This window comes from Lonchura striata, chromosome 2 (assembly GCF_046129695.1).
Source record: "Lonchura striata isolate bLonStr1 chromosome 2, bLonStr1.mat, whole genome shotgun sequence".
NCBI classification, from domain to species: domain Eukaryota; kingdom Metazoa; phylum Chordata; class Aves; order Passeriformes; family Estrildidae; genus Lonchura; species Lonchura striata.
In genome coordinates, this window is record NC_134604.1 from 77194536 (window position 1) to 77211450 (window position 16915).

Genomic DNA, 16915 nt, shown 5'->3' on the forward strand with positions numbered 1-16915 from the left:
TACCTTGCTACAGCCTGGTCTGGGTCTGTGGTGTGTTTTCTTTAGGAGCATGCAGCTGACCCAGGGCTGGTGCTCAAGGATACCAAAGCCATTATGAAGTAAATACCTCCAATTCCTCATTTGTTGGAAGCAAGCCTTCATCCTGAGCAGAACATGGTTTCATGAACTGACAGATTAGGAGGAGGAAAATAGCAGAAGAAAGAGAGGTGGATGCCTTTCTCCCTGCAGTCAGTTACTGGAGAGTGGCAGGAAATCGAGGTGAGCATGAGAAGGCTTCAGGAAGGAGCTGTTGCAGCAGGAGCATTTACTTTTTGGGTAAATCATCCCTCTTGCTTTACCCTTTCCACTGCAGAGGCAGCAGCCACCTGGTTCCCCTATGCTGGCAGGGCAATCATGGGATCAAATTGGTTTACAACAGAAGTGAGCTGGGAAAGAGTCAGATTAATAGATTTTGGCAGCACTGTGCAGCATATATTTTTCAGCTTTTTCCCGTAAAGCTCAGGGACAGGAACTTTAATGTTTCTTCTTAAAATATAAGACTTAACTTCTTATTTATGAGCTGTTTCTTGTAACCTTACTTCAATATCCTGGTGTTTGGCCTAACGTATAAATAATACAGCAGTATGAGGAGGTGCATTGCCATGCCAAGGCTGTAAGAATGTGGTGAATATCAATACGGTCTCTCCTAAAGCAGGTATTTCTTTTAAAAGCTTCCTGCCCATCAGTATGGAGTGACTCTGGAGTTGGGTTGGAGGGTCAAGGGGGGACCTTCTGTGCAATGGGAATTTTGAATTGTGGTTACTTCATGCATCTAGTGCAGAACTTCGGATCTTACTAAACCTCAAGCTGATGATGGCTTAAGGTCTGCAGCAATATATGTGACTTTCCTTTCAGTGAACAGTTAATTCAAGACTGTCAATCAGCTGTGTGGAAGACAACCTTGCCTGAAACCTAGGGAACCTTCTTGCCCCTCCATGGGAAAGTGTCCCTGAGGAGTCAGGTTTCAAATACAGCATGGAAAAAAAATCATACATGCCTGTGCACCATCCATCAAGGGAATACCTTGGAAGTTTTTTGGAGTATACCACAAAGTATCACTGAAAACTCAAAATGAAAGTTTAAACAAAGCTTCCCAAGCCTAGACCACATCTGACAGCATCTGTCCCCATGCAACTTCATTATTGGAAAGAAAATTGCACCCCAGGGGCATTTTCTCCATGTTCTTGCCTGCACACTAAAAACTTTGTGGGTCATGTATCATTCACAAGCTTGTAATTACCACAGACACCCCCTGCAAGCCATCCACTTTCTGCTTTGACTTTACAGTTCATCAAAGGGAAGCAAGCCACCAGAGGGAATAAAATGGGTCTGGACCTGCTTTTGGGAAGGAAGTTACATAAGGCAGGGAGGAGGGAAGCCAAGAGGGGCTTGCATTAGTGGGTCAAATGCACAGGTGGCAGGCAGAATCAGTCTTCACGAAGGAAGCATTTGCAGTAAACAAAAGCTAGCTGTATTCAGAACCTTAAACCACATGGAGGAAAAAAAGCCAGGTAGGCAGCAGGAATGGCTGGAGGCCTGGTGACATTGATTATTGGCTTCCTAACTCCACTGGTAAAATGTTTTCTGAGAGGTCTGTAGAGCCAGTGATGCAGTCTTGAAGTACAGTAATCAAAGCAAAGTAATCTCAGGGACCAGGCATAATATTTTCTAAGCTGTAATTAACCAGTAAGGTGTCTGCTCATTCTCTCTTCTCAATGCCCTCCCTGTTCTGGCAAGCATTGTTAAAATTCCTAAAATCTGTGTTCAAATACTGAAAACTGTGAAGACCCCCACTGCGGTAAGAAGTAATGTAATTAGAGTGCATGGTCATGTAGCTTTCAACTTTGCCTCTTAGATATTAGTAAAATGGCTGAATTTCTGATTAAAAAATGAAATCCAAGGGACCAACACTGCTCTCTGTTGATGCTGAGAGCATCCCATGGAGTAATTACTGTTTAAACTCTATGGTAACTGTCGTGCCAGGAGGCCAGAAGAAAACCTTTAGTCCCTGAGGAATTTATAAAGGACTTAAAAAAAGCAAGAAAGATACCATCTCTTTTTTCCCTGCTCATCACAGATTTGAGATAAATACCAAAGAACAATGTGCATTAACTCCATTGCTGCTACAGCTATATAAGGGAATCAGGAACTTTTGCATTAATTCCTGCCTCAGATTTGGTCTCTGTGAGAGACCAAACTTTTAACTTCTAAGAGCTGTAACAGTTCCTCTGGACAAAGACTTGTCAGCTATTGCTTTAAATCTGCATCATTAGTGGGAAGACCATTAGTAAATTATACACCACGATATGTTGGTAAGTTTACATTAGAGGTCATATGTTTCTGGGAGTCACAGGAATCCCATATGGTGCTTTCAAGGACTGCAAACAAACAGAAACAAAATCCCAGACCCTTCAAGCAATTCCTTGTAAGAGCTAATGACAGCAAAAAACTCAAGGTGTACATCCTGACACACTGCTTTGGCTAGTCCCCATCCTTCCCTGCATTGATTTACCATGTCTGTGTCCGGCTGAAACCCAGCACTAATTCCACCCCCATGTAAGTCTTGGCACTGCGTAGAGTTGCTCACATATGTCAGGTGAAACAGGATCAGGTAATTGGGATCTATTTATGTTATTCTTGAACCCCTCTAGCAGGGAAGAGGACAGGTTTGCTCTGCCCTGCCTGCCTCTGACCCACAGCCTCCCACACACTAGAGCCAGCAGCCATGTACCCATTGTGTAGATAGCAAATGTTGGCAGACCTGGAGAATGGGCTCAGGCTGACCCCCACTCCCTCTGTGGATGCTCAAGTAGCTGACATGAGGGAGCAGGGGGAGAGGGAACACCATGACTGTCTTTTCAAGCAGCATCTTGCAGCAAGATCACAGCAAGCACAAGCCCTGCCAGTCTCCAAGGGTACAGTTGTATGGACTGTCTCACAGTGGCTCTCAGTGGATGAAGTGTAAGATTCCTAAAGATAACTGGTGAATAGACATTTACTAAAAAGAAAAAGCAGGCAATAAAGGGTTAATAGCTTCTGTTCAAGCAAGCTTGGATTTTTGGTTATTCCCCTTGTTTGAATTCAGAGTATGGAGATATATTACCTTTCAGTGTCTGAGTTTGATTAGATAGATACCTGAGCCCTGTCTTTTCCCTAGGATATATCACTAAAATGCTATATCCTTTTTAATTCATTATACATATGACACCTTTACTTCTTGCTCACCCAGCAAGATATTTTCTCAAGCTCTCCCAGTGACTATTTACCTGCTGGAACATTTACATTGATGCTCCAGTGTGGGCAGCTGCTCTTGGCAGATGTCCTTTCAAACCTGTTGAGCTGCACTTTGAACTTTGTCAGATTGAAAAGGTCAGGCCATTACAGAATCTGACAATTTTTAATTTGATAATTTCTGTGGGTACTGAAAAGTTCTCAGAGAACAAATAAATTAGCGTGAGACTGACTGCTTTAACCAAACTGCAGTTGTCATCTGGGGGAAGAAATAAATTAATTCTAATAAACAAAGATAAATCCTTGATGCCCTTCTGAAAACACTGAGATCTCAATGAGGAGGGAAAGAAGTTTAGCTTATTAATTACGACTTTGGCAAACTCCCAGAGTTTATCTTTTCTGTTTGGATAATGCTAATGTTTTGCTGTTGCGTAGATAGAGGGGCTATTAGCCGCAGTGGGCTGCGGGAAGTGGAACATTTCATGTGGTGGGGGATTTCAAGTGGGCTGTCACTCTTCAGGAACAACTACAGTAGTTTGGGTGGCTCATGGCCACAATATATCCTGCCAAAGGCAAACTATCCTGGCACAAAAAAAAAGACATTAGTGTGTCATCATGGCCACGCCACAAGGTAATGGGAAAACAAAACACGTTCTCTTGCAGACAAACTCTAAGGTTTGGGTTGGTGGGATCAGTGCCAGCTGTGAGCAGCCACATCCAGAGGAAGAGGCTCATTACTCTGCTTCCCTAAGACTTCCAGGCTTCTTGCTGACACCAGGCTTGAGAGAAACAATTGAGGCTTTCCCTTCTCCTGCCACTGAGATGGATACAAGCCTCCCAGGGGTGACAAGCCCTGTCCCTGGTGGGTTGGCTGAGACAAGTGGAACAAGATAAAGCCTTCAGCTGAAACAAACTTTACATGCTTTCTTTAGAAAGATGCCACACCTTTTTTTTCCCCTTAATAAGTCTCATTTTTAAAGGAGATGAAAATAATTATTTCAGTTGTAGGATTTTTAATGCATGTGGTTGTGTGACTGAGAGATGAGTCACTTGGTGCCCTTGTAGACTTTTCTACCCTAAACACAGAGGAGTAGACATTGTGGAAAGGCCAATGGCCAAGGAAGCATTGGTCAAATACAGAATATTTCCATAACTACCAGCCACTGACACAACAGGTTCAGCAATATTCACAGGGAAATGCCTAAAGCTGAGACTAAACTCTGAACTGGCACTTAGAGTGCTGAGTTAGGGGTTGGTGGGGAGCATAGAGTGCTTCAGTGGGACTTGTAACATTGAGCCCTGAAAGAGCTGGTCTGAAAAGCTCTTTTAAAAGTGGACAGTGTTCAGAGCCTCTACCTTCCCTCTGCCTTGGCATCCAGCACCAATGGGGCATCTCTGCCACACCAGGGTGCTTCACTCCCTGTGCTTTTGTGCCACTCTTGTGCAAGTGGGCGTGGATGCTCCGCACCTCTCTATGCATACATGATGGAAGTGGAATGACATTAAAATATACAAATATAGCCCGTAAATACTTCTGGTCCAAGGAGGTTTGAGCCTAATGATCTTTCTTCCTGTTAAAAATGCCAATCACTTGGTTTTTAAAATTTTAAAAGTTTAATAAAAATAAAATGGTTATAAAAATAGCAATACAATTAGAGTAATAAAACTTAGAGTTATGACAAGACACTAAAAAAAGAATTACGGAGATCCATATGCTCTTGGACACTAAGTCATGAAAAGCATGTTTTATGAACAAAGGAATAACCTTAAAAGCAATAGCCTGTTGCATACTCATATATCTCATACATGATGCACAAATTCTTTGCAAATTAAGAACTTTTCTGGTTTTTGTCAACTTTTTCCCCTTAATCCTGGTGGTTCCATAAAGACAGAGAGAAGGTGGAAGAATGTTTGTCTTTTCTGATAAGGAGGCAGTAACTCTATGGGCCCTGTCACTGCCATCTCTGTGCAAAGAATTTCTTGATTATCTCATCTCTTGCTTGAGCTAGTAAAAAAATCCTACATTGCAGTTTCTATTTTAACATTATGTTGTAACCTAAAACTATATTTAACATACTACTTAAAATAATTAATACAGTATAACTTTCTAACATTACACATATAATGTTCATTGTAACATTTGAGAAAAGCCAATCATAAAATATGTATTTTTCACATTCCTAAGAGTCTGGCATGCCCATCTATTCAGCTGAGGGCAGAGTTGAGCTGAAGGTGGAGGAGAAGGGTGAATAGCAGGTAAGCAACCTTCTCTGCTCCAATTTCAGCTGCGCTGAGATAATGTGAAGGAGATCATAACCTCTTATATACACATCTCAATAAAGAAGAAGTTGGGTACCTGTGTTTCCAAGGGAGAGTAGTTGGCTGAGGTCTCCAGGTTTGTTTGGTTTGCCCTTCTTCAATTCATCACCATGTGGAGGAGTTTTTTGAGTTTGAACTCGTGTTATTTTTGACACAGAGATCTTGCATTTAATCTTGGTTTGCTTAAAGTTAAATCAATTATCTAGCACCCAGAGACATGTTTTCTTTCACTCAAGCTGCTGTTTCAAGGTCAATGCTTAGTATGCAGCTCTCACACTTCAGCATTTTTTCAGTGCCTTAAGCACTAGGCCTGCAGGTGAATCAGTTTAACTTGAGACTGACCTCAAAAACAGGGAAGAAAACATCACCTTTTTTTCCATGAGGATCATATTGACTATGAAGAGGTTTGATTCCCCCTCCTCTACCATATATCAAGGTCTGAATCGTTTTGTCTTGTGTTTGCACACTTTACCTTAGGTGAAGATTTACTGTGTGGAGCTATCTATTGGAATCCCCATTTCTGGGTCCCTGTAGAGGCACAAAAAACATGCTTGAGACTACAGTTCTGTAACCCACTGCTGGCTGAGCTTAAGCCACCCACTAAATAAAGGAAGACACAAATCTGGCATTGGTATTGAGGAAGGTCAAGCACTGGTCTTTGCCAGGCAGGTCTAGTACCATGGAACTGTATATCCTGCTTGAAAAGGTCCATCATCTAATGATTCTGCTGACTGAGTGCTTGGGAGGAAAACTTTGTGGGGACAAGGCTGTGGGATTTGGAGGAGTTTGTGGTAAATAGAAAAGGTTGTGAGGAAGAGGACAGGATAGTACAGTAAGATGTGGTTAGGAATTGTTTTTTTTTTAATGTACATTGCTCATTCCAATTTCTGATTTGTTGAAGTGGAAGTCACATAAAGTTTAGGACCTCCAAAACTTATTCTTGAGTTAATACAGAAGCTGTTATTTAGCATAAAAGAGGCCTTATCAGAACTGCTGTAATAAAATATTTAATTCTTTCTTTCACTTAAACTGGAAATGAGGCCTTGTGTACTGTTCTCCAGCTATCTTGGTACACCACACTGGTTTTAGGCTCTATCCTGTAAATCAGCAATCAAATTCATGCCATCTGCCAAGCAAGCAATGAATATCAAGAATGTTTCTGGGAGAATTATAACAAGTTAGATTATTTAGATACTCTAATTAGTAGGACCTGCCTTAAGGAATAAGAAACATGGTATTTTTAGGGACCAGAAGTCTGAAGAATGAAGAGTCTGTTGAAGGAGAAGTGTGAATGGAATAGCAACAGCATCGCAAGTTAAAACCTAGGATGTCCTACTGTTCATGTTGGTAGGTGGTCAATGTATTGGTCAACACAAACACACAGAAGCTATGCTGTTGTTGAATATACATCACCCAAGGTCTGAAAAGGCCTGCCCTAGTGCCAGCACCCTGTATGTGGTTATGCCTGGCATGGCTGTTCAGTTCATCAGCTCACTGATAAAATGATGGTAAGTAGACATGGTTGCATATTCTATTCATGATTTCTGACAAGCTGAGGGAGAACTCCCTTCCCTACTTACTTAAGGTTCAGACTCGGGGCAGAGAGCTTGATGGATAGTTCCTCTGAGGAAAGCATTGTGTGCAAGGTTGATGCTTCATTTGCACTTCAGTCCTGTGGGAGGCAGGATTACCAACTCATGCTTGCATTACCAGACACTGTTCCCTCCTCCCAAACCAGGCTAAGTTTGCCTGCACAACTTGTCAGGAGCCTTCCCTGTAATGTGCCAACCCCTAAAGTATCCCCAGGCAGTGTCTGAAAGAAAACCAAGTCAAAACTTTTCTGGGGAGAACATTTACAAATAAGAACATCTCAGTTTGGGCCAATTGTATAGATGTATCCAGCTGCATTCTCCACTAGAAAATATCACATATGTTTGACCAGTCTGGCACCAGCAGGCTGGGAGACACCAGAAGTGTTTCCTGAGACCTTGAACAGCTTTGTGGGAGCAGTGAATAATTTGTGATAAAAAAGCCCATATATGTGTTCATTACACTGAACAGGTGCCTATTCTGAGGAGGACAGCAATTGCAGGCAAGATTTCCTCTCTTTCCTGGAATTTCTGCAGCAACAGATACAAAGAGCAGCAGTGATTGAGGAGTCTGGGTCAAAACCCCATTAAAGAGTTTGATAAGAAGAGAGTGCAAAGCCTCCTTCAGCTGCCAGGCATCTGACCAGCAGAAAAATTAGTTTGGCTAGATCATAGTAGGGCTGCTGTATTTGAGGAGTTCAGTTTTCCTTAGAGTAGGTGATAAAGCAGGAAAGTTTAAAAGTCTCTGTGATCGCAGTCCCTCGGCATAGCTGAGAGCATCAGGCACGCTCTCCATTTGCTCCTCTGCTCTCCAGGAGCTCACTTTGCAGACTGTGCCCTATCTGAGACCCAGAACCTCCCCACTGAGAGCCATCAGCTAGCTCCATATCTGGAGAGACTGGACGTGTGGCAGCATCCACTGGCAGGCTGTCAATTTTTAGTGTCACAGACTGTCTAAACATTGTCTAAACACAGTCCTCACAGTGAACTCAGGAATAAAACTTGCTTTGTCCCTCCTGCCTTTACAAGCATTGTCATCCACTGACTGAAACAAATCTTTAAATAATGACTGTGCTGTGATGCCTCTTGCTTTTTTAGCTATGAAGTGCGAGACTGCAGCAGTGTGAAACTCATCCTTTCCAAGAAACATGTCTAATAAGTTTTTACTTTCATTTGCTATTACTTCCATTGTCATGATTCATTTCCCAGTCTGAACAGGGGCAAATGTACTGAATACCACATGGTGTAGAGATCAGGGGGTGTTGGGATGTCCTTCCCTGTCATCCCTTGCAGGGAAAATCATCAGGAGACCAAGCAGTGAATGAAGGCACAAAGGTGATGTGAGACCTGCATAACCTGTGTATGTCAATTTAATTGAGAGATGTAATAGCCATTTTACTCATGGGCAATTTTATATTAAATATGCACAACTAGCATAAGTGCTACTAATGGAGAGGCCTTTTTGGTGATGGGTTACTGCTTTTTGAAGAAGTGGTACTGCAATCAGCTGAGACTAATGTACTTAGGCCAAACTACACCTTTAAAACGTGCCTAATTGTCAGGTTTTATGCTGGGTACAAACTGTAAAAAATTTACAAAGAAAAATGCCCACAAACCTTTGTTTCAACTTCATACAAGAGAAGGCAGGGACATGACTTGTGGGCTGAGCAGTGGATGGCTGCAAGAGCATTGCAAAACCAGCAGCCATTACGAGGTGTGGTCAAAGGCAAGAGAGGCAGGTGGGTACATGGGTAACACATTTGTAAGCTATGGACTCAAAAAGTCCACAATGTAGCTCTGGTAAAGTAGTGTTGAAAGATGCTTTCTGTGCTATTTTACATTAAGATAAGAGGAAATTGCAGCAGGTCCCACCTGGCCCAGCTGTGTGTAGCTGTCAGGGACACAGTGCACAACAGGGTGTGTGGCTCCTGCTCACCACTGGGGAAGGTTGACCTGAGGTGATCCCGGATGAGATTTCAGCACAAGAGGATGGCTGAGTGTGCAGAATTCTGCTCTGTGCAGGATCCCCCTCCATGCCCTGAGGCTGGCACTGCCTGCAGTGACAGGCTTCCTGCTGTGCCTGTGCCTGGCAGGACAACAGAATGAGGGAGGTAAAGACCCCTTCAGAGAGATGTGCAGTGATGATGGAGTGCTTTTCCTCTGACCAAGCCCTGAGCATCTGCAGCTGACCCTGAACTCTCCCAGCACAAGGATTGGAAGTCCACAGAGCCCTGGGGGCATCCTGGGAGTGTGTGGGCACCAGTCTGACTGCTGTTGGTGGGACCTGTGCCACCATCAGTCTGAGCTGGAAAAGGGTGAGGGAAGGGGGAGTAAAAGACATCTGAACAAGAGCTGAAGGGACAAAGAGCTGACTGGGGTTCATAAAGCAATCAAGCACCAACTCAGCTTGCCCTGCTGCCAGCTCCATGTCCTAAAACTGACCTAGCCTGACACTGTCTGCAGGCTGTTCCCATTTCTGTGTGTGCCTGTCTGCTGTCAGGCAGCTCTGTGCTCTCTCACATCACACCCCATGCCCCCAGTGAGGCTGTGGCCTCTCCCACAAACAGCCACAGGCAACCAGACCACATCTTTCAAACCTGGATTAAAATTTTCTTCTTGACAAAGAAGGAGAGGCACTTTTTCTGTCTTTTCATTTTATGCTTGCCATTTCAGGGGGACACCCAGTTGCTCAATTCCTCCCTGAAGTGAATCTGTAGGATGTGGAGAATTGCATTCTCCATTTTCAGCAGGACTCTCGGGGAGGTTTGCCTATTTTTTCCTTTTTTTTTTTTCCATTTACATATGATAATCACATTGGGACCTCACAGTTACTGCAGACTTAATGACACTGAGATATGAAATGTTGTCTCTGATGGTTGTCAGGCAGGAAATCCTTAAAAACAGGCCTACTCATTTAAAACTATATCTATGGCTATAAGCCGTGGTAGGCAAACTGTGGAAAATATACACTGTAGAAATGTTTATGAGCAGAGCTGTGGTTTGATCATGCTGCTGCCACTTTTTCAAATTTATATTTCACTACTGCAAATTCTTACTATAAATTCTGGCTGCAGTAATCTGTATTCTTATTAACAGCTTGGTTTAAGAAAAGAGGGATGTGTGGGAGGTAAAGGATTAAAAAACAGTATATGCATGCCTCAGATACCTCTTCTTAGCAAAAGCTTGCTTAAATGCAAAAACGACAACAAGCCTTTATATCCTGGGCAGGAGGGGGCTGAGCAGAAAGTGGAAAGGAAAAAATCCCATGGAGCCGGTGGGTGAAGGGCTGAGACATCAGGTGAAGCTGTTTGCAGTGAGCTAGAAAGGATTTAGGAAACAGCCTATGCTTTTGATAAACAGGCATGTCATCACAGAGGAAGATAATATGCCAGAAGAAAACTGGCTTACAAGGTATCTTCAAAGGACACATGTGGGCTGTTGGTGAGGGGATGCTGTTGCCTGTGGTGAGGTGGCTGCAGGTCTCTGCTGCCTGTTCCCCTGCTTATCCCAGCAATATGCTGCTGCTGGGTCCTGCCCTGCTCCTGGGGTCTCATGCATAGCTTAATGCTGAGGGCCAAACCCTAAAACATTCCCTCATTTAATGTGACTGAGGTGAACTTTTAAGTATCATGGTGTACTTTTTATACCATGACTTTTCCTCCCAAGTTCTTCTATCACTTCACCTGACAGAGATTTTTTTTTTAAAATTATTATTTCTAAAGTGAGCCAAACAAAAGTGACCCCTCACCAACTTTTAATTTGAGCTCAAATGTAGGTGTCTTAGGATTTGGAGGAATACCAGGAACTCTCATCTAGGCAAATGTTACTAAGAAAGCCCTGATGGAAATAAAGTGCACAAAATTGTTTCCAAAGGCAAATTTTTTTTACCACAAATGCCAGAAACACAGCTATAGCTATATCGACATTACACATGGAGACTGGGATCTGGCCCAGCAGTGCTCTCAGCCTGTAATTGCTGTATCCAAATTAACAGATAGCCAGACCCCGTGTCTCAGTTGGGAAGCAGCTACTAACAGCAAAGAGGCACTAAAGCACTTAGAATGTCTCTGAGCTGTGTCTAATTGTGCAAAGGCTCTTCTCCTGGCCACCCTCACAGAGTTTAAATGAATGCTTTTTTGCTGTTGCTGTGCTGAAACAGAAGATGACTATTTACACTGACAGGAGGAAGGAGGAACTTCACACCAGAGCAGGGACAGCTTCTCAAACCCCTCAGCTTTCTGTGGTAGCCATCCAGCCACTGATTCCAGGCTTTCTCCATGCAATATCCAAGATGTTAGCTTAAATCACCCCTAACATCTGACTTGGCAATGCAATGGGCCAAAACCAGTCACAGATGAGAAACAGTTTGAGGCATTTCCTCACCTCCTCTTATTAAAGATAGGAGTCAATCTGCCTAAACTGGGATAGTCTGGCAGCCTTGCAATTGCAGATTAAAATTGAACAGCATAAGCTTCTTCCCACCTCCCCCTGGTCATTTACTTTGTCCCCTGGTTTGTCAGAGGAAGCTGCTGCTGAGGCAAAGACGTCTGATCCACTCAAAATCAGTGGGGTTGCCTGCAGACTGGTGCACCAGGCTGAAGGAGAGCCCAAACAAAAAGAAGAGATGCCAAAGGGACTACTGAGATCAGGTGTTGTGCCTTTTGTTGGGCTTCAGGAGTCCCTCCAACCAGGACCATCTCCAATTCAATGGAGAACTCATGACAAATGCATGCTCCAGCAGTCACCTCTACCAGAGAAGGAAGCTGCTTTAGGCTTTTGGGTTGAGCAGTGTTCAGCTTCAAAAGGATGTGTAGAGAGTGTCCTCCTCCTCAGAACACTCTGGGGCCAAGGGGATGGGTCACCTCCTGGTCACTGGCATTTTTAAAACTGAAAGAACCAAGCTTCCCCTCACTTCTTCTTAGCAAAGCCATAACTACCTGACTGTCCATCCTATCTTTCATCCAAAAAAGGTGGCTTTGCTGCATTAGATGCCTCTGCTTAAAAATGCATGGGATGACCAAACCAGAAGAGGAGAGACGTACCTAGTACTGAATCAGCCTCGGGATATCTTTACAGCAGCCCAACCCTTCCTCCTCTGGAAATGGAGATGCCTGGGCATCACATGTTACCCTCCAGGCCTGTGTGCAAGGTGTGCTATGGCCAGCTTTGGGTTACATTCCCAAAATCCACCCAACATCTTCACCTAAGTTTTGCCATTGATCCATGTCATTGCTTTTATTGTGTGAACAGAAGGTAGGTTTTACTTGTGAAGTATGCTCTGAACTTGGATAACATGAGGATTTCAAGCCATATGTTGAGGGTTGGCACAACCTGGAAATGGAGTGTTGATCACATAGGCAGCAGTGAGATTAAAGAAAAGCAAAAGTTTGGGCTCAGTGGTGTGCCATATAGACATGTGGTATATAATCATATGGAAGTTGTAACTTCATAGCTTCTGTCCTGCTAGCATAGAGGAATAGTTGCTTTGTGCCAGAAGTAAGGAGTACTGTTTAAATGAAAGCTTTATCTTTCGATATCTTTTCCATTTCTTTGTAAAATTACATTGTTCTTTAGAATCTGTCTTCTCACAAAACACATACAAAAATCACGTGCTAAGACTGATCACTAAAGAATTATTATTTCAGTCCCAGAAGGAAGCTTTTGAAGTCCCCATCATCCCCCAGGAGTTGAGAAATTAATGTCTCCTCAGCAGGCAGGTCCTTACTGTGATGTTTGATGGGGAGCAGCTGCCTTGTTGCTCCTACTTCAAGTTTTCCCAATATGTTGTAAACCTGAGCAATCTAGTTCTTGCTGTGCTTTTCAGGAAGACTCCCTGGCAAGAACACTCACGAGGAGGGGAAAAGGTAATTTGGGTTAAAAGACTTTAATCATCTGTGAGCCAATCTGCTGACATGAGTGGGAGTGGAGTGAGTTCAGCACTTGAGAAAGCAACCACCACCTCACAGGCTCTGGAAGAACAGTTCCTCTGCAAAACAGTGAGTAATAATTCTGGTTATGTCACTGTCTCTCCTTGGGGAAAACTAAATATATCCTGATACCATTGCTCCTAAGTTTGCTTTCTGATTGTTCTTCTTCCATTTATGCTCAGTTAAGCACTGATGCCTTTCCCAGAATTAGCCATGGAAACCTAAAAGATCAGTCACTCCAGTTGCTCCAGCAAGTGTCTTTATTGGGTCCTGCTTACTGATGCTCCTAAGTGCTCTTAGTACCCTGCTGCTTTTGTCCATCCACTTCTGCTGGACCTGGACAGAGAAAACAGGAGAAAAACCTTTCAGAATCTGTGTATTCACAGGGCACATCAGTCTGTTTTTGTTGGTGCTCTCACAAAGCATCTCTGTCTCCTGAGGTATGATTCATGGATAGCTGTTTGCTTAGCAAGTTATCACTTTGCTGGCTAAGTTTGCTTACGAACAAACAGGTTTTGGAATGAGCTGAGGTTTGTTTGCTTGGAGTACGGCATTATCGTTGGAAGCCAACTGTGCACTCACTTTGCTCCAGCACAAAGGAAGATGTATTCACCCCTGCACCTTTTTGTGGCCCTAATTTGGGGAGAGGGATCTTGGGAAGAAGCAGTGGTGTACCTGAGTGACCACTGTATGTCGTAATACCCCACACTGGTTCCACAGCCTCCTCCATCAAGCAAAGGGAGCAAACATGATTAAGAAAAGGCATCTTGCTGCTGGAGCTGCTTATGGCTGTGTTAAAAGCTGCAAGGGTAAGCTGAGCACTTCAGGTCCTAAAATAGGATGGGGATAAGGATGGGAAGTATGACTGGAGTTCTGTGAAAAAACTCTGTCGCTTGGGCATTGTTGCAAATGGATGTGGAGGGCAGGGTGGCTTCTAGACTGGGGAGTGCTTCTGCTGGCCCTCCCTTTTGCTGCAGGGAAGAGAAAGCATGTATAGAATGGGGGCCACTATTAGGGTCTCGTACTTGTCTTCCAAGGCTGCTCCACATCTCCCATATACCTTTTGGCATCTGGAGACTGCTGAAGGGTAACTTGTATGAGGCCAGCAGTCTTACACCTCAGAGCACACAGTGACCACACAGCAGGCTGCCTCTGCTTGCTCCAACACCTCAAATACTTCTTTAACACTGAGAGTAGGATCAGACCTCACATATGCCAGCTGTAGAGACTCAAGAGGACTGCAAAGCACTGAAGGACAGTCGCCATCCTGGCAGGAATATGGGGAAGTGTTTGCATATGCTGGGAAAGAGAGGGGTTTGTTGTTCCTGTTGTAGATGTGTGTGGTGTGCATCTTACAAGAAGGACTCTGTGGTGTGGTTTCCTTCTCTTACCATTCATGCTTTGGCAGCACTGGCCTTGTCCATACCCAGTGTTTTCCACCCCCCATGTCTCTCACACAACACAGAGTCCCAGCATCGTGGTGCACACAGACCCACAGTGTGTGTCTCATGGGGCGAACCCCAGCAGCTCAGATTTTGAACAAGGATTTCTTCCATAGCTGAACACCAAAAAGGCCCTAAGTGAGGGCAGAAAACCAACAAGAGGTGAGAATGTTGGAAGGTTGGAGGAAAAGGGTGCTGCTATTAGAGCACAAGATGCCTGCTGAGACAAGGGCAGAGAGGTCTGACCACATCTGTTCTTGTGTTTCCCATCACAGTAGTGGCACCAGCGTACATGGTTGTCCAGACAACTCCTTGGATTTACCACCATATTATTTATTCTTGTAAGCAATTTCCTCACTCTGATGGGGAGCAGAGTTGGATGCACACTGGAGCAAGTGCAGCTTGGTTTGTAGGAGTCCTGTGTGCTGCAGGAGACACAGTGCAAAAAACAAACCCCAACTTTTGTTGTTGATTTTGGTCCTCCAGAAATTTTAAAGGCAAGAAGGGACTGGGTGTTACACACCATAAAACTGTATCAAGAGATTGCTGCATCAAGCCTGTAACTCCTTGTTAAGCTATGACATGGCCTTTAAAAAGGCATCCAGCCTTGATTTAAACACCTCGAGTACTGGGGAATCAAGCGTGTCTGTGCATCTCATTTTGAATCTCAATTAATACAGTTTCTGCTCCCTGCCCAGAGGCTGTGCTTGATATGCATTTGTTCTTTGGATTAAAGAATTTTCTATTTGCACTGATTTCATCATGAAGATACTCCTAACCTCAGACTAGCCCAACACAGTCCCTTCTTTGTTAAGCCAAACAGGTTGAAATCAGGAGTTACTCAGTATATTTGCTCCTGTAACTGTTTTGAAACCTGCCTTTAGCATCCACTTGAAATGTGGGCATCCATACTGGATGCCACTGGCTGGTACCAATCCCAGCAATGCTGCTTGCAGGATTGGCACTGCTTCCTTGTGTACAGCAGAAAGTCCCATTCTTTGCCTGGGGATTGTATGAGCTCATTTACATCCCACTCTGCAGGCAGATGGGCCGATTTCATGGCCCTCCATTGCTTTTTGAAGTTGATGGGGGAAACTTTAGCCCATTCCCTGCTCCTGTATCTGTCTGGTTCTCTCCCACTATGCTCTATCAGCTTGTACAAGTTTAGCTTTTTTTGAACTCCTGGCTGAGCTGCTTCAATTGACTCCAACAGCGGGAAACTACACAAATTGAGGTTCTTTCTGAGGTAGTTTTCTGCAATGATGTGAGGGAAGATGGCCCACAGGGGATCTGTCCCTCACTGGCACAAGGCAAGCAGCAGAAACAAAGGGCTGGGAGCAGGGAGAGGGCAGAGGGGAGACAGAAGTGCACATACGCCCTTTTGGTGCCTGTGCACTGGCCAAGATTGTCCTTGTGAGGGATGACTAGATCTTAAATTATATGTTTTACTACCATGACCTGGTCTTTCCTAATGATCCTTGTGAAACAGATGTGTGAGCACTTTCTAGAAAAGTGAAGGGCCTGATCTTTTGGTTAAAAACCCTTTAAAAAGGGTTGTCCATCCTTATTTTGCAAATACATGGTGCCCCATGCTTGCTATGGGGTGAACAGTTCCATCACCATATCCATATGACAAAAAATAGTGACAGCACATCACACTTAAAAACCACTGTCGTTAGGTATTTCTGCAGAGACGTTTGGAAAAATGAGCTTGTCCCCATTTATAGACACATGAAGAAGTTAAAATGACTTTTTTAGTGGCTCAGCCACTGAGAACAGGGTCCAGCTGACACTGTGGAAGAACCTATCTTTCACCAGCTCATTTTTCAGCCATAAGCTGCAGAAACCTGCAGTAAGATATTTTTAATTAACCAGGATTTTGTATTGAGTCAGGTAAAATCTTGGGCAGCTGCAACAAAACCAGCTCCTGTCCTAGCTTATAAATGCTGAGAAACTTGTCAGGTACCCTCTTGTGAGAGAGGATAATGTGGTGGATGCTTTGTCATCATCAGCTATTCAGAAAGCATCTCCTGGATCCTGTCTCTAAGCCCTCAGCGCCTTAGATAAGACAGTGATATAAAAGATGAGTGTGTGTTTTTGTGTGCATAAAAGCCTGGTGTTCAGGGCTTTAAATCTGCCTCCTTGTGAGGAATTTCTTGAGAACCGTATGTCAGCTTATTATTCTTCACTTCAACACTGGATTCTTGGTGGCTGACTACTTCCACCTATTTGTTCCAGACTTATGGCAGCTTTATTTGGGTGATAATAGGAGCACTGTGCTGTTTTATGAGACTGTAATCCAATTCTCATGTGGATGAACACTCTTCAAGGCCATGTAATTTATCCTGATGATTCAAGGAACTGAATT